This window comes from Hyaena hyaena, unplaced genomic scaffold (assembly GCF_003009895.1).
Source record: "Hyaena hyaena isolate Hyena2069 unplaced genomic scaffold, ASM300989v1 scaffold_160, whole genome shotgun sequence".
NCBI classification, from domain to species: domain Eukaryota; kingdom Metazoa; phylum Chordata; class Mammalia; order Carnivora; family Hyaenidae; genus Hyaena; species Hyaena hyaena.
In genome coordinates, this window is record NW_024080793.1 from 2,189,299 (window position 1) to 2,212,698 (window position 23,400).

At 42.1% G+C, this 23,400-nt stretch overlaps 1 non-coding gene across 1 annotated transcript; it reads right to left on the reverse strand.

The window, feature by feature from the left end:
* Positions 1-8,843: 8,843 nt before the first annotated feature.
* On the reverse strand, positions 8,844-8,950 carry LOC120236808. Its single transcript, XR_005529775.1, has one exon. It is a non-coding gene; the product is annotated as a U6 spliceosomal RNA (small nuclear RNA).
* Positions 8,951-23,400: the final 14,450 nt, after the last annotated feature.

The following is a 23,400-nucleotide window of genomic DNA, read 5'->3' on the forward strand; positions in this document are numbered from 1 at the left end:
TCCTCTCTCCTTGATTCTCTCTCTTGAGAAATTCTAAAAATTAACCATAAAGAAAAAAAAAACTGCAAAAAGCAAAACCCCCAGAGCATTCAGTTGTTACGCATACACTAGGAATATCTGATCCAAATAAAGAAAAAACAGTAAAAGATATCTAAAACAAAAAAAGAAAATGTTATCAATTATAGTTTTTGATGTGTGTGTGTGGGCACTCAAAAGTTTATGTTCAGAATAGCTTTTGTTACAAGGTAAGGAAAAGCTTTAATTCCAAGCTAAAAGAGCTTTTGGTATGGTTGAGTCTTTAAAAAGTAGTTTACCATATAAAAACACCGTTAGCACAATATTTTGGTTTGTACAAGACCAAGGTTAAGTTTCTCGTAAGTTAAACTTTCTAAATTTCCTGATTGATTTTTAAAAATATTCTTCATTTTATATTTAGTGTTTAATGATTCTTAAATTAGTCCCTGCACAACCCCCACCCCAGAGATCTTCTCTTCTGTGAATTTCTTCTTGTTGTCCCGTCCAGTTTAACTGTGGAGACACATAAAACACCTGTAGGCAACTGTAAATTCCTCTCTATATATTTTTTTAAATAATTTTTAAAATATTTTAAAAAATTTATTTGTTTTGAGAGACAGAGAACATGAGTGCAGGAGGGACAGAGAGAAAGAGAGAATCTGAAGCAAGCTGACAGCTCAGAGCCTGACATGGGGCCCGAACCAGCAAACCGTGAGATCATGACCTGAGCCAAAATCAGATGCTCAACCGACTAAGCCACCCAGGCCCCCCCTACCTGATATTTTAAAATCACTTTGGAGTATTTATTTTCTTTCTCTTGCTTATCTTTTTTTAACTTTTTTTTTTTTTATAGTTTATTTATTTTTGAGAGACAGAGTAAGACAGAGTACGAGCAGGGGAGTGGCAGAGAGAGAGAGGGAGACACAGAATCCAAAACAGGCTCCAGGCTCTGAGCTGCCAGCACAGAACCCAATGAGGGGCTGGAACCCACAAACACGAGATCATGACCTGAGCCAAAGTCGGACGCTTAACTGACTGAGCCACTCAGGTGCCCACTCTCTTGCTTATCTTCTCCAGAGATTCCAACTATGTGTCTAGTGGATCTCTTGCTCTACCATTTTTCTTTAACCCTTTTTCCTTATTTGCTCTTTTTCAATTCATCTTTTTTAATTTTCTCAGTCCTCTCCTTTCTGTCCCCGTTTATTATCCTCAATACCTCATCCCCTCCTCCTGGCCTCATGTGTAGCCTTTATTTCAGTGATAGTCAAATTCCTCTCTTTACCTTTTTCCTGAGCTCTGCTTGAAAATTTATTTTCCATTTCTTTCTGTTTCTTCACTGTTTGCTTGTATTTTGGCTTTGAGATCTTGCATAATGGAGTAATGATACAGTTAGTATATTCTGTGAGTTTTTGGGGAAAATCTTTGTTCATGATACTTATCTTCTCTACGATAAAATATTTTTGAGAGATGTTCTTCACTTGCTCCTTCATTTATCCTCTGTCTACCTCCCTGCCACTATGTCCCCTCCCCTCCCACTGTAGATTCTTTGCCTATTCATTTTGTGGTCAAATTCTTCTTGGATTAGCTGTTTTCACAAGCAAGGATGGGGTTGGGGAGAAGCCAAGTGATTTATACTGTCTCATGGGGAAGTCAGGTATTTGTGCCTAAGGCTGCCAACCTCACCTTTGCTGAGCTGATCAAGAGCTGCGGCTTCGGGGCTGTTACCTCCCCGAGAGCCCCTTGTTGCTCCCCACGTTAGCCAAGGCAGTGGTTTGCCAGGTGCTATATGCAGTCTCTTATCTCTCTAAGCACCGCGTCTCCTCCTCTACTGTATCACATGTGATTGTTTTGTTGTCACCCCCACCCCTGCCCCTGCTCCTAGGTGGGCCACACACCTGCATGGGTCTGTCCTGTGCTCCCCCTGCCTTAAAAGTCTCCCTGGATGGCCTGGTGTTCTCTGCCCTTACCAGTCTTTCTCATTTATTTTAGAGTTTGGAGTTAGAGGTTTTCCCTCTAACTTCACTTAAGTAAAGATAGGGAGTTGCTGTTTCTTATTTGGTTTGGTGGGTTTGGGGAAGAGGCAGAAAGGAAATTATGAAGTTATTTCTCATATGTACTTCTTTTTTTTAATAGTTTATTGTCAAGTTGGTTTCCATATAACACCCAGTGCTCATCCCCACAAGTGCCCTCCTCCATGCCCATCACCCCCATCCCCTCCCCTCCACCCCCATCAGCTCTCAGTGTGTTCTCAGCATTCAAGAGTCTCTCATGGTTTGCCTCCCTCCCTCTCCCCCACTATTTTTCCCCTTCTTCTCCACCTTGGTCCTCCGTTAAGTTCCTCCTAATCCTCCTATACGTGCAAACATACGGTATTTGTCCTTCTCTGCCTGACTTATTTTGCTCAGCATAACACCCTCAAGGTCCATCCATGTTGCTACACATGGCCAGATTTCATTCTTTCTCATTGCCATGTAGTATTCCGTTGTATAGATAAACCACATCTTCTTGATTCTCTTTCCTTCCCTAAAGGAAGGTGACCTTGACTGAAACAATCCACTCTTTCCTCTTCTGCCTATAAAAGCCTTCCATTTTTGTATAGCTCCCTAGAGCTCATTTTTCAACTGCTAGATGGGATGCTGCCCTATTCATGAATTGTTGAATAAAGCCAATTAGATTTTCAAATTTACTCAGTTTTTTAAAACAGCCTAAGCTGAGATTGGGGTGTCTCGATGCTACAGGCTCCTTCCTGCAATTTTGCCCTGATGTCCCTTTGAAATTCTCACTGTTTGGGCTCAGTACCCTCTCATGAGGGTATATCATGAGGATATTTCTCATCACACCCTGGAATTTTCTGGGGCTGTGACTCTTGGCTTCTGCTGTAGGCCTGGGAGGTTTTCAGGGTCCACTCTACTCTGAAGGGTTATCACTGTGCGTCTCCTGGATGCCCACAGCACATCATTTGCCCCCAGGCCAATATGGCCTTGGTCCCTGGCATAGTTCCGTTTATGTGTCTCTCCCACCCACTGGAAGATCCTCTCCTAAAAGAGTCTTATTCATCTGTGTCCCATTGTCAAAGTCAGAGTCATGCTCTTGATCAGCTCTAGGTCTGTTTTAAGAATAAACAAAAGACTGGAAGGAAAGCAGGCAGAGAAACAGTCTCTGCTCTCCTCTGCTGTACATCATGTCTCTGCCCCTACCTGGAAACCTTTCTCCATCTGCCATTTCCACAGGACACTTCCTTCCTCCTCCTCCTTCTCTCTATAGCCCTCATCCACCAGGGCAAGTTCTCCTGGGCCTGCTTTCTGCTCTACTTCTTCTTTCTGTTTAGGTTACGGGAGGCAGCTGGAGGCCTGAGTGACTGGTGGGGCAAGCCAGGGAGACGCAGGTGAGAATAAGTAAGGGTGTGCTGGTGCTGAGCCCTTAGCTCTCTTGCTGTCTGTAGCTGGTGCCCTACTCAGCAGCCTCTGCAGGGAAGGGCTTGAGTACTGATTCCTAAGGAAGCCTCAGGTAGGACAGGGAAGGGATGCGGCTCCAGAGAAGGTGGGGTGACTTGACTTTCCATTAGTGAAAAGTTCTGGGGACTGATGGAGGCCAAGCAGGGGCATGGGAAGAGGTAGAGACAGAGTTGGGAGGCCCAGGTTGGTGGTTTCCTCTATGCAGGTGCCTGTAGCTGCCTGCTGTACACTCTTCTGTTCCCTAGTGTCACAGATGGAGCAGACTGTCTAGGAACTTGCCTGGAACTGGAAAAAAGTGGGTGGTGGGTCAAAGAGTTGTATTTGACCAGGTCTAAGTCTTCCACCCATTTGTTCCTTTTAAATTATGAAAATCTGCAAACATAAGCAAGTACAGAAATTTAACAGTGGACTCACACACACCCAGTCTTTAGATTGAATAATTACCAAGATTGTATTGTATTTGTCACTTTTCTTTGTGTTTTTAGGCATTCAGACATTTTTGCTATTTCACCTTTAAATACTTTGATATATACATCTTTTAAAAATATGACCTTTTAAAAAATAACTGTAATGCCAATATTATATTTAACAAAATTAACAGTGGTTCCTTGTTGTCAACTAATATCAGTTCATAGATGAAATTTTTTAGTGCATTTTTTACTATTGTTTTACATGTAAGCCCAACATTTTGATGTGATCTCTCTGAGTTTGTTTTAATGCATCCCACACGTTTTGGTAGTTGTTTCCATTTTAATTTGTTTCAAGTTATTTTTTATTTCCTTTTGATTTCTTGATTTCTTCTTGATCCATTGGTTGTTGAAGAGTGTGTTGTTTCCTTTCCACGTATTTGTGAATTTTCTAGTTTTCCTCCTGTTACTGATTGCTAGTTTCATGCCATGGTGGTTGGAAAAGATACTTGGTACAATTCAGTCTTCTTAAATTTGCTAAGACTTATTTGTGACTTATCATGCTCTATCGTGAAGAATGTTCCATGTGTGCTTGAAAAGAATGTGCATTCTGCTACTGTTGGATGTTCTATATGTTGTGTTAGGTATATTTGTACTAACGTCTAGTTCAAATCCAGTGTTTCCTTTTTTTTTTTTTAAATTTTTTAAAAAAATGTTTTATTTATTTCTAGGAGAGAGAGAGAGAGACAGCTTGAGCAGGGGAGGGTCAGAGAGAGAGGGAGTCACAGACTGAAACAGGCTCCAGGCTCTGAGCTGGGAGTCAGCACAGAGCCCGACGCGGGGCTTGAACCCACGAACCGCGAGATCATGACCTAAGCGAAAGTCGGACGCCCAACCGACTAAGCCACCCAGGCGCCCCTCCAGTGTTTCCTTATTGATTTTCTGTCTGAGTGAACTACCTTTTGTTGAAAGTGGGGTAGTGTCTATTTCTCCTTTCAAATCAGTTAGCATTTGCCTAACATATTTAGGTGCCCTAATATTGAGTACATATATATTTGCAATTGTTATATGTTCCTGAGGAATTGATCCTTTTATCATTATATAATGACCTTCCTTCTCTTTTGTTACAGTTTTTGGTTTAAGTCTATTTTTTAATATATAAACATAGTTAACCTTGCTCTCTTTTGGTTTCCACTTACAGGAATATCTTTTTCTAGTCCTTCACCTTGAGTCTATGAGTGTCCTTAAAGCTGAAGTGAATCTCTTGTAGGCAGGATATAGTCAGATCTTGCCTTTTTTTTTTAAATCCATCCAGCCATTCTATGCCTTTTTAAAAATGCATCCCTATGTTTACTGTACCATTCACAATAGCCAAGACATGGAAACAACCCAAGTGTCCATCAACAGATAAATGGACAAAGAAGTTGTGGTATATAGATACAATGGGGGAACACCTGGGTGGCTCAGTTGGTTAAGTGTCTGACTTTGGCTCAGGTCATGATCTCACGGTTTGTGAGTTCGAGCCCCATGTCGGGCTCTGTGCTGACAGCTCGGAGCCTGGAGACTGCTTCGGATTCTCTGTCTCCCTCTCTCTCTGCCCCTCCCTCACTTATGCTCTGTTTATGTCTCAATAATAAATAAACATAAAAATATTTATAGATACGATGGAATATTTAAAATTTCTATTTTATTTGTTTGTTTATTTATTTTAGAGAGAGAGGGAGTGGGAGAGTGTGAGTGGAGGTGGGGGCAGAAGAGAGAGAGCGAGAGATACCTTAAGCAGGCCCCATGCTCAGTGTGGAGCCCCATGCAAGGCTTAAACCCACAACCCTGAGATTATGACCTGAGCCAAAACTAAGGGTTGGATGCTCAGCTGACCGAGTCACCCAGGTGCCACGATACAATGGAATGTTAATCAGCCACAAGACAGAAAGAAATCCTGAATTCTGTGACAACATGGATGGAACTTGAAGGCATTATACTAAGTGTGATAAGTCAGACCATGAAAGACCAAATACTGTATGATATCACCTACATGTGGAATCTGAAAGAGCCAAACTTATAAAAACCAAGAATACAATAGTGGTTACTATGGGCTGGGGTGTGGGGAAGCAGGAGAAATTTTGTTTAAGGATCCAAATGTTCATCCAGTAGTTAGATAAGTCCTGGAAATCCAATGCATAGCATATAGCAGATAGACAATAAGATTGTATTATATTCATCAAAATTAATAAGAGCCTAGACTTTGGTTGTTCCCGCCACAAAAAAGAAATGACAATTATATGACACAATAGAGGTGCCAACTATCACTGCAATGATAATCATATTACAATACATATAGGCATCAAATCAGTACTTCAAACACATAATGTTTTATGTCAAACATAATTCAATAAAAAAAGAAAGCTGATTTCCATCTTTCTCAAGTTTCAGAAGTGTCTTTGCCCCAGTATTACCAGAACTAGGCAAGTGGTGTATCTCAAACCTCAACCAATCCAAAGGATGTGAGTAAACTGCCATACATCTCACCCCAGTGGATGCAGGAGAAGATACCAGGAGAAGACACCTTTGGAATGAAAGGATGGGAGGAGTCTGGCCACAAGAAGAGTGAGTGCAGTCTTGCTCTTTGCTAATAGCATGACAGTAGTTTAATGCCTTTATCTTACAGGTGAAATACATTCAACTTGAAGAGTCTCCTGGCAAGAAGGTAGCTGTAAAATGTACAGGCCAACCCATGATGTCCTACCACGGATCCAGAGTGCCTCTCTGGCACTGCCATGAGGCTCATCTTGTTGCCCCCAGCCCTAGTGGTGGTTCTGTCAATGGTTTGGGAAGGCCCAGCCCTGGCCCGGGCAATCTCAGATCACTCCAACACCTTGGGGGCACGTCCTGGATAAGCTGAAGGAATCTGGAAACATGTTGGAGGACAAGGGCCTGGAAGCCACTAAAAGCATCAAACAGAGTGACGTTGGTAATACTGATCAGCTCTTTCACTTGCAGGATGACTGGGGTTAGGGTCCCAGCTCTTTTGTGAGGGTAATGTAGCTCACCAGCCAGCGTCAAACACACCAGCTCTCACATATACAAACATGCAGAGCTCATTGTTAACGAACTGTAGTAGACAACATCTCAAGCTTCCATGGCTGCCCAGTAGATCAGAGTCATTTTGGTAGTGGCTATTGATGACGTTTTCTGAAGGAGAATCTTGTTTTAGATGATAACTCTGGTACATTTGTTTTCCAGCCACTTCCTTCTCTTCCCACAGAAGGTCCTAAGGAAACCCAGCTGCTGTCAGTGTGGACATGTTTCCAAGGTGACCCGCAGCCAGGGTGATGCCTCCCTGGTGGGTCCTGAGGAAATCCAGCTCCTGTCAGTGTAGATGTGGAGGCAAGTCCACTCTATGCCATTCGATTAGAATTTATGATATAGGTAACAGAATCCAAGTTCCTTTAAAGCCCTCCAATAGTCCTGTTTGCTCCTCCCAGCCCCAGTCACACAGCTCACAACTCAGTACCCTGAACGGGACAAGAGAGAAATAAGCATGTTTGCCAGATTTCTGTACAGCCTGAGAAGCCAAGTGCTCACTCACATGCCCTCACTTTCCCCCTGCTGGAGAAATCATGGGCTGAGAAGGTGATTTCTTGGCACTGAGCTGTGCTGCTTGGGGGACAGGTGATGGAGGCAAAGTCAAATTGTTCCTCTTACCTTGTGCGTGTGCATACACATACACATTTTTTTGCTGCAAATATGTGCTAGAAGTTCTCTGGAAACCTGGACTTCTATAAAGGCTCTCTTCTCTGGGAGTAATCGTCTAAGACAGCGCTCTCCAGGATCTCCTGGACCATGGCTGACTGGGGATAGAGCTGATTCATGGGCAATTGCAGGGTCACAGGTGGGACTGAGGTCTGTTACTTGACACATGGGTGTTTGAGACTCCTCTTGGGTCCCCTGGCATGTGGTGCTGAACCCCAGAGCTTCCATAAAGGCATTTTCACCTGTGGGTGAATGTCAAGTTGTTGGTCAGGCATAGAAATCAGTGAGGGTTATTGTATTGGACTATGTTGGACTATGTTGGTGATATCACTCTAAGCCCTCTTCTGTGCCTCATGTTGCTTCCAGGAATTAAGGTGAGGGTAGAATCATACATCAGCCTCAGAAGAGGGGGGAAATAATCTGCCTTTTCCGATGAAACTTTGGAGGCCATCTTAACACCAAGTACCTTGTCCTTTCCCCAGGATTTCCTGGAGGTACAAGGGATGGGGCAAGGAGGAATGTCTAGTTCAAGGCTGGCCCTCGGACTGTTATTCAAGTACCTAGTTTAGACTGGTGGAATCATTTCTTCTGAGCAGACCCTGTGGCTGAAACTGGGGTCACTGAGTGTGACAAATCTAGTAACAGGAAAGAAGAACCTCGTCTGCAGGGCAGTGCACCTGTTCTCATTAACGACTTCTCTGCCCTGCTCTGGGTGGGGCCAAGGCTCCTTGGGGCCTGGCATGAGATTGGACTGCGGGAAGTTCAGCCTCTAGATAATTCTTTTACTGTTGTGAGCTGGTCATAGCCCAGGAGTTCCTGCTGAATGGGTAGTGGGAGTATGTGAGGCTGCCTATGTGCATGATGACAAGAGAAAGTAGCATAGGACCTACATTCAGCTATGGGAAGGGGTCTGGCTGGAGCAGCAAGATGGTGGGAGAAACCGGTGTCCATCCCTCTCTGCCTAGCTCCTCCCTGTGGTCATTCATTCATTCATGAAATATAAGAGTGTCTACTGGTGACCTGGGCCTGTGCTGGAATCTGGGAACATGGAAGCGAATAAGGGCATATGAATGTGAAATCAGAATTTATTATTTTATTTATTTTTCTAGTGAAATGCCACAATTTCATTATTCAGTGTTGCATGCTGTGCTTTGACTCACATCCTTTCCTCTGAGTTAATCCACAAAGGGTGGCAGTTTGTTGGAGAACTGCACAAAATATGGAGTACTTCATGAATTTGCATGTCATTCTTGCACAGAATCCATGCTAATCTTCTCTGTATTGTTCCAATTTTAGTATACGTGCTGCTGAAGTGAGCACAGAAATCAGAATTTAGATGCCTTAAGATCAGTGTAGGTTGGGAAGGGGTGATCAGGGAAGGATTTTTTTTTCATGTTTATTTTTGAGAGAGAGTGTGCATGTGTGCATTTGTGTGAGTGGGGGAAGGGCAGAGGGAGGGGAAGTGGGGAGGGGCAGAGAGAGAGAGCGAGAGAGATAATCCCAAGCAGGCTCCATGCTGTCATTGCAGAGTATGATGTGGGGCTGGATCTCACTAACACTAACATAACTGTGACATCACGACGTGAGCCAAGATCAAGAGTCAGACACTTAACTGACTGAGCCACCCAGGTGCCCCTAGGGAAGGATTAATATGAGAGTGAACAGTAGAGTCCTCCAGGATTAAAGCAGAGCCTGATGAGGACAGAAAATCAGGGAACTGAGACTCTAGGCCCTGTGTGTGCCCTTTGTTGGTGGGGGGGTGGCAAGAGTCATGGTAGGAGTGTAGGAAGATGGTGGAGCCATGTGCTATGGATCTTAAGGGGAAGAGGCTTTTATCTCTGGGGATCAGAAAGAATGCACATCCCTCTCTAGGCCTGGAATTCAGGGCAGTTGGGGAATGGGAAAGCCTAGCTTGAGAAGACACAGGGAAGAAGGGTCGTTGAAGGAGATCCATGTTGTGGTTCAGGCAGGGTTGGAGGGAAATGCATCGAAGAGACTGAGTGCAGAGATTTGTTTCTTGTGGACCAGGGGATCCAGAGGCAAAGTGGAGAGGTTGATGTGGTGAGCAGCTGAGGGAGATTGGATCAGAGTGGGGAGAGGAAAGATACTGGATTGTATTGGAGTTGGGGGGAGGGTACTAAGGAGATCCTGAGGCTGTGGTGAGGATGGCAAGGTCATTTAGTCCCAATAGTTTATTTTAGCTTTTATTTCCCTTGCCTCGGGAGACATATCTAGAAGTGTTGCTACATCCCATGTCAGAGACATTACTGCCTGGGCTCTCTCCTAGGATTTAATGGCTGCAGGTCTCACATTTAGGTCTTTAATCCATTTTGAATTTGTTTTTGTGTATGGTGTAAGAAAGTGGCCTGGTTTCATTCTTTTGCATGTAGCTGTCCAGTTCTCCCAACATCATTTGGTGAAGAGACTGTCTTTCTCTCATTGGATATTCTTTCCTGCCTCATCAAAGATTAATTGACCATATAATTGTGGGTTCATTTCTGGGTTTTCTCTTCTATTCTTTTTTTTTTTTAAATGTTTTATTTATTTCTAGGAGAGAGAGAGAGACAGTGTGAGCAGGGGAGGGTTAGAGAGAGAGGGAATCACAGACTGAAACAGGCTCCAGGCTCTGAGCTGGCAGTCAGCACAGAGCCTGACGCGGGGCCCGAACCCACGAACTGCGAGATCATGACCTGAGCGAAAGTCAGACGCTTAACCGACTAAGCCACCCAGGCGCCCCTCTGTTCTTTTGTTCTATTGATCTATGTGTCTATTTTTGTGCCAGTACAATATTGTTTTGATTACTACAGTTTTATAATATAACTTGAAGTCTGGAATTGTGGTATCTCCAACTTTTCTTTTTTTAAAGTTTATTTTTATTTTGAAAGAGTGAGAGAGAGAGAGAGCAAGAGAGAGCAAGAGAGAGAGAGAGAGAGAGGGAGGGAGAGAGTGCATACAAGCACTAGTGGGGGAGGGGCAGAGAGAAGGAGAGACAGGATTCCAAGCAGGCTCTGCACTGACACTGACTGATGTGTGGCTTAAAATCAGGAACCATGAGATCATGATCTGGACCAAGATCAAGAGTTGGATGGACACTTAACTGACTGAGCCACCCAGGCACCTCTCCAGATTTGCTTTGCTTTTTCAAAATTGCTTTGGCTATTTAGGGTCTTTTGTGATTCTATAAAAAATTTAGGATGTTTTTGTTCTAGTTCTGTGAAAAATGCCTTTGGTATTTTGATAGAGATTGTATTAAGTGTGTAGATTGTTTTCGGTAGTATAGATATTTTAACAATATTCTTTCAATTAATGAACATGGAGTGTCTTTTCATTTCTTTGTGTTTTTTTTTTTTAGCTTCTTTCATAAGTGTTTTGTAGTTTTTGGAGTACAGGTCTTTCATCCCTTTAATTTGATTTATTCTTAGGTATCTTATTTTTGATGCAATTGTGAATGGAATTGTTTTCTTAATTTCTCTCTGCTGCTTCATTATTAGTGTATAGAAATGCAATGGGTTTCTGCACATAGATTTTGTATCCTGTGACTTTACTGAGGATTCATTTATTAGTCCTAGTTTTTTGGTGGAGTCTTTGGCTTTCCTTATATATAATATCATGTCATCTGCAAGCAGTGAAAGTTTTACTTCTTCCTTACCAATTTGGATACCTTTTATTTCTTTTTGTTGTCTAATTGCTGTCTCTAGAACTTATAGTACTATGTTGAGTAAAAGTAATGAGACCTTGTCTTGTTCCTGACCTTAGGAGGAAAGCTCTTAGCTTTTTCTCACTGAGTATGATGTTAGCTGTGGGTTTTTCATACATGGCCTTTTTTATGTTGAGGCATGTTCCCTCTAAACCTACTTTGTGGAGTTAAAAAAATTTTTTTTAATGTTTTATTTATTTCTGAGAGAGAGAGCGAGAGAGAGAGAGCAAGAGAGCATGAGCAGGGGAGGGTCAGAGAGAGAGGGAGACACAGAATCTGAAGCAGCCTCCAGGCTCTGAGCTAGCTGTCAGCACAGAGCCCGATGTGGGGCTCGAACCCACGAACTGTGAGATCATGACCTGAGCCAAAGTCAGACACTTAACCAACTGAGCCACCCAGGCGCCCCTGGAGTTGTTGTTTTTTTTTTTTTTGTTTTGTTTTGTTTTTTTGTTTTTCAAATGATAATTGGTCGTTGTACTTTGTCAGATCCTTTTTTTGCATTTATTGAAATGATTGTATAGCTTTGATCTTTTCTCTCATTGATGTGATATATCATGTTGATTGATTTGCAAATATTGAACCACCCTTGTATCCCAGGAATAAATCCCACTTGATGGTAGTGAATGATATTTTTAAAGTATTGTTGGATTCTGTTTGCTAATATTTTGTTGAGGATTTCTGTATTTATGTTCCTCAGAGATATTGGTCTGTAGCTTCCCCCCCCCCCTTCTGTGGTGTCTTTATCTGGTTTTGGTATCAGGGTGATGTTGGCCTCATAGAGTGAATTTGGGAGTTTTCCTTCTTCTATTTTTGGAATAGTTTGAGTAGGGTAGGTATTAACTCTCCTTTAAATGTTTGATAGGGGCACCAGGGTGGTTCAGTTGGTTAAGTGTCTGACTCTTGGTTTTGGCTCAGGTCGTGGTTTCATGGTTTGTGAGTTTGAGCCCCGCTTGGGGTCTACACTGACAGCTATGAAACTGCTTGGGATTCTCTCTTGTCTTTCTGTCTCTCTCTCTTTGTCCGTCCCCCGCTTTCTCTCTCTCTCTCAAAATAACTATAGCAAAAACTTAAAAAAAATATTTGGTAGAATTCGCCTGTAAAGCTGTCTTGTCCTGGACTTTTGTTTGTTGTTAGTTTTTTTTATTACTGATTCCAACTCCTTGCTGGCAATCCATCTGTTCAAATTTTCAATTTTTCTTGTTTCAGTTTTTGTAGGTTATATGTTTCTAGGAGTTTATTCATTTCTTCTAGGTTGTCTAATTCGTTGCCATATAGCTTTTCATAGTATTCTCTTACAATTGCTTGTATTTCTGTGGTGTTTATTGTTATTTTTCCTCTTTCATTTGTGATTTTGCTTAGTTGAGTCCGTTCTCTCTCTAATGAGTCTGGCTATGGGTTATCAATTTTGTTGATCTTTTCAATGAAATACCTCCTGGTTTTATTGATCTATTGTTTTTTAGTCTCTATATCATTTATCTCTGCTCTAATCTTTATTATTTCATTCCTTCTGCTGATTTGGGGTTTTGTTTGTTGTTCTTTTTCTAGATCCATTAGGTGTCAAGTTAGGTACTTTATCTGAGATATTTCTGTCTTCTTGAGGTAGGCTTGTATTACTATAAACTTCACTCTTAGAACTGCTTTTGCTGCATCCTGAAGGTTTTGGACCATTGTGTTTTGTTTTTGTTTGTTTTCATGTACTTTTTGATTTGTGCTTTGATTTCTCGGTGGACCCATTCATTGTTTAGAAGCATGTTATTTAACCTCCATGTATTTGTGGTCTTCCCATACTTTTTTCTTGTGGTTGATTTCTAGTTTCATAGCTTGGTGGTATGCATGGTATGACTTCAATCTTTTTGAATTTGTTGAGGCTTGGTTTGTGGCCTAATATGTGATCTATTCTGGAGAATGTTCCATGTGCACTTGAAAAGAATGTGTATTCTTCTGTTTTAGGATAGAATGTTCTGAATTTATCTGTTAAATCCATCTATTCCAGTGTGACATTCAAAGCTACTTTTTCCTTGTTGAGTTTCTGTTTGGATGGGGTGTTAAAGTCCTCTACTATTATTGATTAGTTCCTCTATGTTTGTTATTAACTGTTTTATGTATTTGAGTGCTTTCATGTTGGGTGCATATGTATTTATAATCGTTAATGTCTTCTTGTTGGATTGTTCCCTTTATTATTTTTTTATTATTAAAAGTTTTTAAAATGTTTTGTTTATTTATGAGAGAGAGATAGAGACAGCATGAGCAGGGGAGGGTCAGAGAGAGAGGGAGACACAGAATCCAAAGACAGGCTCCAGGTTCTGAGCTAGCTATCAGCACAGAGCCCGATGCAGGGCTCAAACCCATGAATTGTGAGATCATGACCTGAACCAAAGTTGGACGCTTCACTGACTGAGCCACCCAGGCACCCTGTTCCCTTTATTATTATATAGTGCCCTTCATCTCTTTTTACAGACTTTGTTTTATTTATTTTTTTTCAGACTTTGTTTTAAAGTCTTTTTTTGTCTGATAAAAGTATTGCTACTCTGGCTTTCTTTTGACCTCGATTTGCATTATAAGTGTTTTCCTCTCCCTTCACTTTCAATCTGCAGGTGTCTTTAGGTCTGAAATGATTCTCTTGTAGGAAGCATATAGAGGGTTTTTTTTTTTCTTGTCCATTTTGTCTTTCAAAGACCCTATGTCTCTCAATGAAGCAGTTAGTCCATTTACATTCAAAATAATTATTGATATATATGTATTTATTGCCACCTTGTGACTTGTTTTGTGGTTGTTTTGTAGTTTTTCTCTGATCCTCTTCTTTTCCTTTTTTATGTTTTGCTGGTTTTCTTTGGTGATATACTTGGATTCCTTACTCTTTATTTATTGTATATCTACTACTGGTTTTTTTAAGTTTGCGATTATCATTTAGTTTACACATAACATCTTCTGCATGTAGCAGTTTATATTATCACTTACTTTTGAACCATTCTTATTTCTCTCCCCTCCACGTTTGAGGTATTTGTTATCACTTTTTACATCCTTTTTATTTTGTGCTCCTCTTGATGGATTTTTACAGATACGCTTACTTCCACTGTTTTTGTCCTTCCTATTTTTCTTACTCTTACTTATGGTTTCCCTTTTCCACTCACAGAGTCCCCCTTAACATTTCTTGTAGGACTGGTTCAGTGGTCATAAATTCTTTTAACTTTCATTTGTCTGGGAAACCCTTTATCTCTCCTTCTATTCTGAATGATAGCCTTGCTGGATAGAGTATTCTTGGCCACAGACTTTCCCTTTCAGCACTTTGAATACATCATGCCACTTCTTTCTGGCCTTTAAAGTTTCTGCTGAAAAATCATCTTGCTTTAGGGCTTCCTTATGTGCTCCTTCTTCTGGCCAGAACAGTCTTCCTTCAGCTAACTCCTATTATTAGTCATGGTTCTAAAAAAAAAACAGTTTTCTCTGACCGTCTAGACTAGGCTAGGACTTCTGTCATGTCTCCCCTGGCCTCTGCCCTTCTCAGAAACATGATCACTCTTATGTCTTGTTCAACCTCCTGCCTCATTTGGTGTCAGACTCTGTGGGCAAGAATGTGCCTGTTTGGGTCACTGTGTTTCCCCTGTAGTGGAGAGCAGAGCACCTCACTCTCAGCTTTAGGTGAGGGAAATGGACTCTAAGGTCACATTCTCTGATCAGAGGTTTCTCTCTCATGGTTTCTACCACCCCACTCCCCTCAGCTTCAATTAAATCCCATTGATACTTTCAGAGACCAATTTTAGCCAGACCCACAAATGAGCAGCATCCTTGAGATTTGCACTCATCCCTCAAGAGTATCCCAGGGGAAGGTGAGTGTCTTTCAGGGGCTGAGAGCTGAAGGCTGTCATGGCTCACCCTCTTCATGTGGAGTCTCCCTTTAATGACATCCTTGGCTTTGACAGTTTGGACTTGATTTTGTCGAAGGTGCTAGCCAGTGAATTTCCTTATAACAGAAAATGTCAAATTCAAATGAGAGATGATTATTTTCCAAAAGGGCAACTAGCACAAGGTTCGGTAACATGTGGGTGAGATCAGGCAGAAGCAATGGGGGCATAGATGCCTGGTCATCACCTGTGTGCACATGTGAAGATTGAGTTACAGGGGATGCTGAATATGATGGAAACAGTGACTTAGAACCATATAAAAGCAAGCATCTCCTGAAAAAATGTAACCAATGACATCATAGAGACCCAGATTGACTGAAAAATAATAGGAAAAACAACATGCTCATCTGATCTCCTGGAAGAAGCCCGAAGTCAGGGTGACTGAAATGGAATAGAACATGAACCTGGCTGGAACTCAGAGAGAGGTATAATATCATCACAAGCACTCAGGTCACCCAAAAGATGAGCCCAAATTGGACTTTTCTGGAAAGAGCTTTCCACATGTTTCTGAGGCTTCTGGGGCACATCTCTTCACCCCAGCCATTTTGAGATCAGTTCTTGACCAGTGCATACAGGACTTCATGTTAATATCTGGTTAGACACAGAAAACCCCAGAATGAATTGCAGCATAGGAAGCAATAAACATTTAGGTTAGAAAGTCTGCGGTTTATTTTCACTCTTATTTCTCCATCTTGGGATAGTTCATCCATCCTGTTTAACATGGGGTTTGGGAGCACCCTTAACCCCTTTCTCCTTAGCATCATGGAGTCACAAAGGAGTCTACAGCTTCTCCCATCCAAGTGTCTCCAACTGGAAACCCATTCTCTCCCCAGTGCTGGCCAAGAAACCAGTTCTGTCCTCCTGCAGATGGCAAGGAAGCCCTGTAGGGTTGGAAGCAGTGGGGAAAGCCATGACATAGACCAGGCCAGACCATTTCCCGTCAGTGGGGCCCATCTACACCAGCTTCTTGGCTTTAAGGAAGCTCTGGAGGTACTGTATCTGCCAGATGCCAATGGCCACAAGGATGAAGGTCCATAGAATGGACCACAATGTCACCCACTGATTGGTACTCTTGCTGGTCTGCTGGAAGTGCTCCTCTTGCCACTGTGGTAGGGGAGAATGGAGAAGGTGCCTGGCTAGACTGAATCTACCCCCTCTCTCAAGAGGTAGAAGACTCACTCCTTGGGAGGTTACACATCCCTTGTCCCAACTGGGCTGAGCCCCTCACGCTTCAGTATGCCTGCTCCTTCTGGATCTGCATTGTCTACTCCACCTGCTCCACTAGCTGCTGCATGCACAGATGCTGCCAGGTTAGCTTGTCATTGGCCACAAATTCTGCATAGTCACTAGTATGTCCACCCAACTGCACGTCCAAGTGAATGGCCTGGGGAACAGGGAAGCCAAATGTGGGGGTCAGGGACCTTGGCTCTACATAGTGCCTACATAGAGCCTGCCAGAAACCCAGTTTTCATGCCCCAGTGTTGGCCTGAACTAGCAGTTCAGTTCCTTACACTTATTGACTTGGGGACTGGTGCTGAGAACCAGATCAGGACTTGCCTGGTTGGAGTTCCATGTTGGAATGACAGAAGGGATGGGACAACATATGCAGAGAAGTAGAGGTATGACTCAAATGTTTGAGACAGATGTTACTAGAAGTTCTGTGTTGGTGGGAGGTGACCATGGAGAGCCTGGGAGCACTGAGATGCAGAATGGCTCTGCTGAATTTCACATTATGAAGCTTGGGCTTTACATTAGGGATGGTAGGGAAACAAGGGATGATTTTTAGGTCAGAGTGATTCCCTCCTGGGGTTCCCTCTCATTCTCATCCACTCTCTGTATGCTTACTTCTTATATCCCCTTACTTCCTATATCCCCTTATTTCCCCAGTCCTCCTCCTCCTACTCCAGGCATCACCTGCTGCACCCTCCTTACCCCAGAGACAGAGGTGTTGAGCCCATAGGACACTGGAGCTCTTACCTGCTGCACTCACCAGCTTGCCAGCATAGAGGAGGGTAAAGAGGATGGACTCGAGATGAAGGCAGAGTTGGTTCTCTTGGGGAGACTTGGAGGTAGGTGATGGTGAAGCTGCCCTGAGCGCTATACTGATGGACCAGAAGTTTCTAGAGGACCCAGCTTCCAGTAAGCACATGTATCTGCTTCTAGGAGAGGAAATCCAGGTGTATCCTAGGTCTAGACCCCCATCGATCAGGGCAGAGGGGAGGGTGTGAAGGAAATAGCATTAGTTTGGGCTAGAAGGTCTCACATCCCAGCATCGCCAATACATAGTATTCTGCAGTTTGAAAAGAGCATAGCCCTCCCTGAGCTTTCCTGCCTGTGAGGGGACAGGCCCTCCTTTGAGAAATGGAGGACTAGGCATTGATGCTGAAGGCTTGTGGGGCTTCAAGGAGTTAAAGCCCACCTTACCCTGTTCTCAGTGTCCTTCACAAACATGAACTCCACATGATCTACTGTGGAGAGGGCTGCTACTTTTCTATAGAGGGCTCTTATAGTTACATAATGGAAAAACAGTACAGAAGTTCCTCAAGAAATTAAAAATAGGGGCACCTGGGTGGCTCATTCGGTTAAGTGTCCGACTTCAGCTCAGGTCATGATCTCACAGTTCCTGGGTTCGAGTTCCTGGGTTGGGCTCTGTGCTGACAGCTAGCTCAGAGCCTGGAGCCTGCTTCAGTTTCTGTATCTTCCTCTCTCTCTGACCCTCCCCTGCTCATGCTCTCTCTCTCTCTCAGAAATAAATAAAACAGTAAAAAATATATAAAAAAAAAGAAATTAAAAATAGAACTACCATATGATCCAGCTTTCCTACTTCTAGGTATATATTAAAAGGAAATGGAACCATTATCTGGAAGAGATATCTCTACTCCCATGTTGATTGCAGCATTATTCACAATAGCCAAGGTATGGAAAAAGCTAAGTGTCTGCCAATGGATGAATAGATCAAGAAAATGTGATATATATATTATCTCTCTACATAATAGAATATTATTCATCCTTAAAAAAGATGGAAATCTTGTAATTTGCTACAGCATGTATGAAACTGGAGGGCATTATACTAAGTGAAATAAGCCAGACAAAGAAAGACAAATACTGCATAATAATACTTATATGTGGAATGCTTAAAAAATAAAAAAGGTCAAACTTATTGAAACAGAGTAGAAGAATGGTTGCTAGAGGCTGTGGGGTGGGAGAAATAGGGATACTTGGGAAAGGAAGAAGTCAGGTACTAATATGCCCATGAGTGGCTAAAAAAGAGCCTGAGTCCTGTCGTTATAGAAGAGAACAAAACACAAACTCTGCATGGTTTGGGAGATCCTAGAACAGAATGACATGTGCTCCTTTCCCAGGTGGAGCCCCAGAGGGGCAGCCTGGGAAGAACGGTGGGGTCGTGTGCATAGGCAGGTGGGGCTCAGTGTAGTGTAGAGCAGCAGGAGAGCTCCAGAATCAGCAGTTATATACCAGAACTGAAGCAGTTGAAAACAAGCAATGAAGGACTCAGAAGTGACCTGTTATTTGACAACCAAGGATCAGAAACTCCTTCCCACACTCCCTGATGACTTGACACCCTTAAAGTCCCCCAGAACTTAGAAGCAAGCTTAGGGATGGACTAGGGGGCCCCTAAATTCACTGAGATTAGGTTAGAGGGAAATTAAATCCCACACATCCGTGGAATGAAATCTGTTCCTACCACCTGAAGTTTAAGTAATTGTAAAATTTCTTCCAGCTCTATCATTTGTTACACACATAATTATATATACATCCAACAATACATATTTTGCTAATACTCTGTCTATGTATCTACTTAGTGATCAGCTTAAAATGTGTATTAGTAGGTTAGCCACAAGGTGGTACTAGAAAGCTATCTTTGGCTTTTGGTCCTTGGCTTTGAAAGTCACTGATTTTACTATGTAACTGTAAACTACTGTAATAATGGCACTAATCATAATAAAAGTTGAGACGGAAGCAATTGGGTTCATGTGAGGCAGTATTTGTATTTAAAAATTATAAAAATAGACTCTCTAGAAGATGCTATCAACTAGTTTGTACTCTTCCTTTTTCTTACCCGCTATCATGTCATCATAGAATAACTCAATCATTACCCAAAGCATCAAACGTTAATATATTCAGTACTCATACAGAAAAATATAAATAGACACGCCCTCTTAAGCCTTAGAGTTTAACATTTAAATGGATATTTTTATAAAATATGCCTCAAAACCCTTTGGAATACCCTTTAACCATCTTCCAAACACTAAAAACCTCAGCCCACAAATGTGGAACACAATAGGTTGGCAAATTCATCCTGTAACTTCTAGAGCACTTGCTCTCATGCTATGAATGACTGAGAGGAGGGGAAGCTCCGTTTCCTGGTTTATCTCTTTCTTTCTCTCTTTGTTTGGTCCTTGTTTGCTATTTTGTTTCTTAAATACCTCACATGAGTGAAATCATACCATATTTTTCTTTCTCTGCTTGGCTTATTTCCCTTAGCATTGTACTCTCCGGATCCATCCATGTTGTTGCAAATGCGAGATTTCATTCTTTTTTATGGCTAATATTCCATTGTATATATACATATACTACATCTTATTTATCCAACTCTTAACTATAGAGAACAAACAGATGGTTACCAGAAGGGAGGTGGGAAGGGGAATGGATGACATAAGTGAAGAGGATTAGGAGTACACTTCTCTTGATGAGCACCAACTAACATATAGAACTACTGAACCACTGCATTGTACACCTGAAACTAATATAAACAATATGCTGACTACACTGGAATTAAAGTTAAAAAAAAAAAAAAAGGTAAAAAGTACCTCTTTCAGGCAGTCTTGCTAGGTCCCCTCCCTCCACCCAGTAAATGTAGTTTTAAACAGATGTCCAATAAAGGGGATAGAAGAGGTTTGGAAAAGGTCACAAGGAATAAGTTTCTAGTTACAGGTTGGTAGAGAAGAGAAAGAACCATTTCACAACCCTGAAGCTCACTCACTGGGAACATGAAGAGGTAGTTGGAAGGAAGCAAGGAAGAAAGCAGTGACCCTTATGTGAGCCATGGGAGTCTAGTCTATGGTCTGGTAGCAGAGAAAATTTACTTTCCCTGGAATTGGAACCACTTTATGGATTTAAAGATGGAAGTGACATAAATATGTCATTGTAGAACTTAAAGGAAACCATGCTGTTAGGATGCTAGTCTAGGGTAGGCTTTAAAAATCAAGTGTGGAGGGGCGCCTGGGTGGCTCAGTCGGTTGAACGTCTGACTTCGGCTCAGGTCATGATCTCGTGGTTCGTGGGTTCGAGCCCCATGTCGGGCTGTGTGCTGACAGCTAGCTCAGAGCCTGGAGCCTGCTTTGGATTCTGTGTCTCCGTCTCTCCTCCCCTGCTCATGCTCTCTCTCTCTCTCTCTCTCAGAAATAAATAAAATATTTAAAAAACCCCAAAAATCAAGTGTGGAAATTATGACACTTTAAGGATTCAACTGTATTTGTAAAAAGAATCAGATGGGGACTCTATCAGAGGGTGCAATAGGGTTGGAGGAGTAATGCCCCTAGGTTTCTCCTTCAGGAGACTGCTAAGAAGGACTTGGATATGAAGAAGGGGAATCTGTCTGTCCATGGAGCCCTCTTCTGGGAAGGGCCCTCTGAAGAGAAGGAAACAAACCTGCTGAAAGAAAAAAGGTTTATCTCTGAATATTGAATGTTTCCATTTTATTAAAGAATCTAGTTTTTATTTTTTAATTAAGTTTTAAATTTTACTTCCAATATAGTTAATATACAGTGCTGTATTAGTTTTAGGTGTACAAGTGGTTCAATACTTCCATATGTTACCCAGTGCTCATCACGAGGAGTACACTCCTTAATCCCCATCATCTATTTAACATGTCCCCACACCCGCCTCTGGTAACCATCAGTTTGTTCTCTATAGCTAAGAATCTGTTTCTTGGTTTCTCTCTCTTTTTTTCCTTTGCTCATTTGTTGTTAAAGAATCCAGTTTTGTTTATTTATTTATTTATAAAGTTTATTTCCTTTTTTTTTTTCTTGAGAGAGGGAGAGAGAGAGTTCAAGTGAGTGAGGGGCAGAGAGAGGGAGAGAGATAATCCCACACAGGCTCTGCACTTTCACCATGGAGCCCCAAACAGTGCTTGAGCTCATCCAGTGCGGGACTTGAACTCAAACAGTGAGATCATGACGTGAGCAGAAATTGGATGCTTAACCAACTGAGTCACCCAGGTGCCCCAAGGATCCAGTTTTAAAGCTTAGGTCAGATTTACCCTTGCATGCAGTTGAGGAAGGATTAGACACATTCTCCTATAACTTAACAGTGTATTTATATCCCACAAAATAATGAGTTTATTTCCCCTATGGCACATTTAGTACTTTGTAGATATAATGCTTTGTTTCTCACTGGCATTTTCCTTTAAAATCTTCACAGGCAATCACTGAATCTGAGTGGTAAATATATGGATGCTCTTTGTACTACTCTCTCTACTTTGGAGTATGTTTGAAACTGTTGATAATTTTTTTAAAAATCATTAAAAGTCTTTCCAACTTTTCCACACCTAGCAAGTAGGTAACCTATTTCTCATGTGGGATAGGTCAAGAGAGAGGTTCCTTTAGGAAATGCAACCACCTTGTCTGATTGGAGCTTCCAAAAGTAGTCAGAAAACTTCTTGAGGCCTGAGAAGTGCACTGGATTCATCTAAAAACAGCACCAGCCTGGCAGTCTGGCAGAGAAATAATGTTTAAGAATATTCCCTTGCCAGATGTTTTGGGGACATTTCTTTCATGCATGGTTTGGCAAACTGACTCATGGCTAACACTGGAAGAGAAGGGGGCCCTGTGATTAAAAGGAGATTGTATTAGTCAGCTCAAGCTGCTGTGCCAAAATACCCACAGACTGAGTGGCTTAAACAACCAAAGCTTATTTCCTCACAGTTCTGGAGGCTGGAAATTCCCAGATTAATGGCTGGCAGCATCCGGTTCTGGTGAGAGCTCTCTTCCTGGCTTTACAGATGGCCACCTTCTTGCTGCGTGTTCATGGGAATTTTCTTTGGAGTGTGTGTGTGGCCAAGAAGAAGAGAGCAAGCTCTTTTGTGTGTCCTCTAATAAGGCACTAATCCCATCGTGGGGACTCTCATGGCCTCATCTAGCCCTAATTATCTCCCAAAGGCCTCATCTCCAAATACCATCACACTGGGGCTTAGGGTTTCAACATCTAGATTTTGGGGGTGAGGTGGAGACACAAACATTCAGTACTTAACACAGATGTAAGGAACCTCCGAGTCATGTGCTAAAATTCACATGGACTGCTACTGATTCAAGTCCCTCAAACTATTCTTCAACCTTAATCTTTTCATATTTCATTTCCTGCAACAACTGGTCCCCCACTTGGGGTGGTAGAGCCCAGGAAGTGCACTAGATTCACATCAGTGCCTTCAGTCTTCTTCAGTTCCTTCTACTATCCACAAGACCTATCTATCTAATGGACTATTTCTACAAAGTTTTAAATGAGTGCTAAGGGCTGAGTAGTCTTCCAGGGGCATTTCCATTTTAATAGGGAGTCTTAAAAAGGAACCTCCAAAATGCAAAGAAAAAATCTCTTCTAGTGTAGTTTCAGGAAATGCTAAAGCTAGCGAGGAGTTTGCAAACGGGATTTCATCTCATTATGCCCTAAATCACCACAAAATAGGGGCGCCTGGGTGGCTTAGTCAGTTAAGCGTCCGACTTTCGCTTAGGTCATGATCTCGCGGTTCGTGGGTTCGAGCCCCGCGTCGGGCTCTGTGCTGACTGCCAGCTCAGAACCTGGAGCCTATTTCAGAGTCTGTATCTCCCTCTCTCTCTGACCCTCCCCTGCTCACACTGTCTCTCTCTCTCCTAGAAATAAATAAAAATATGAAAAAAATAAATCACCACAAAATAGTCACTATTCTCTCTGCTTGTGAGACTGACCCTTGTCAAGAAATAGGTGATACATGAGCCAAGGACAATTCTACCTTACTGATAACTTGCCAATAATGGGTGAATGAAACTTTATGGCAAATAAATAATGGGATTTTAGAAGTATCAGCCAGATCATGTTACAGATGAAGAAACGAAAGTATAGCTTAGCTGGGTGGATTGCCCAATACTACATAGTAACTTTAAGATCTAGCATTAGAACAC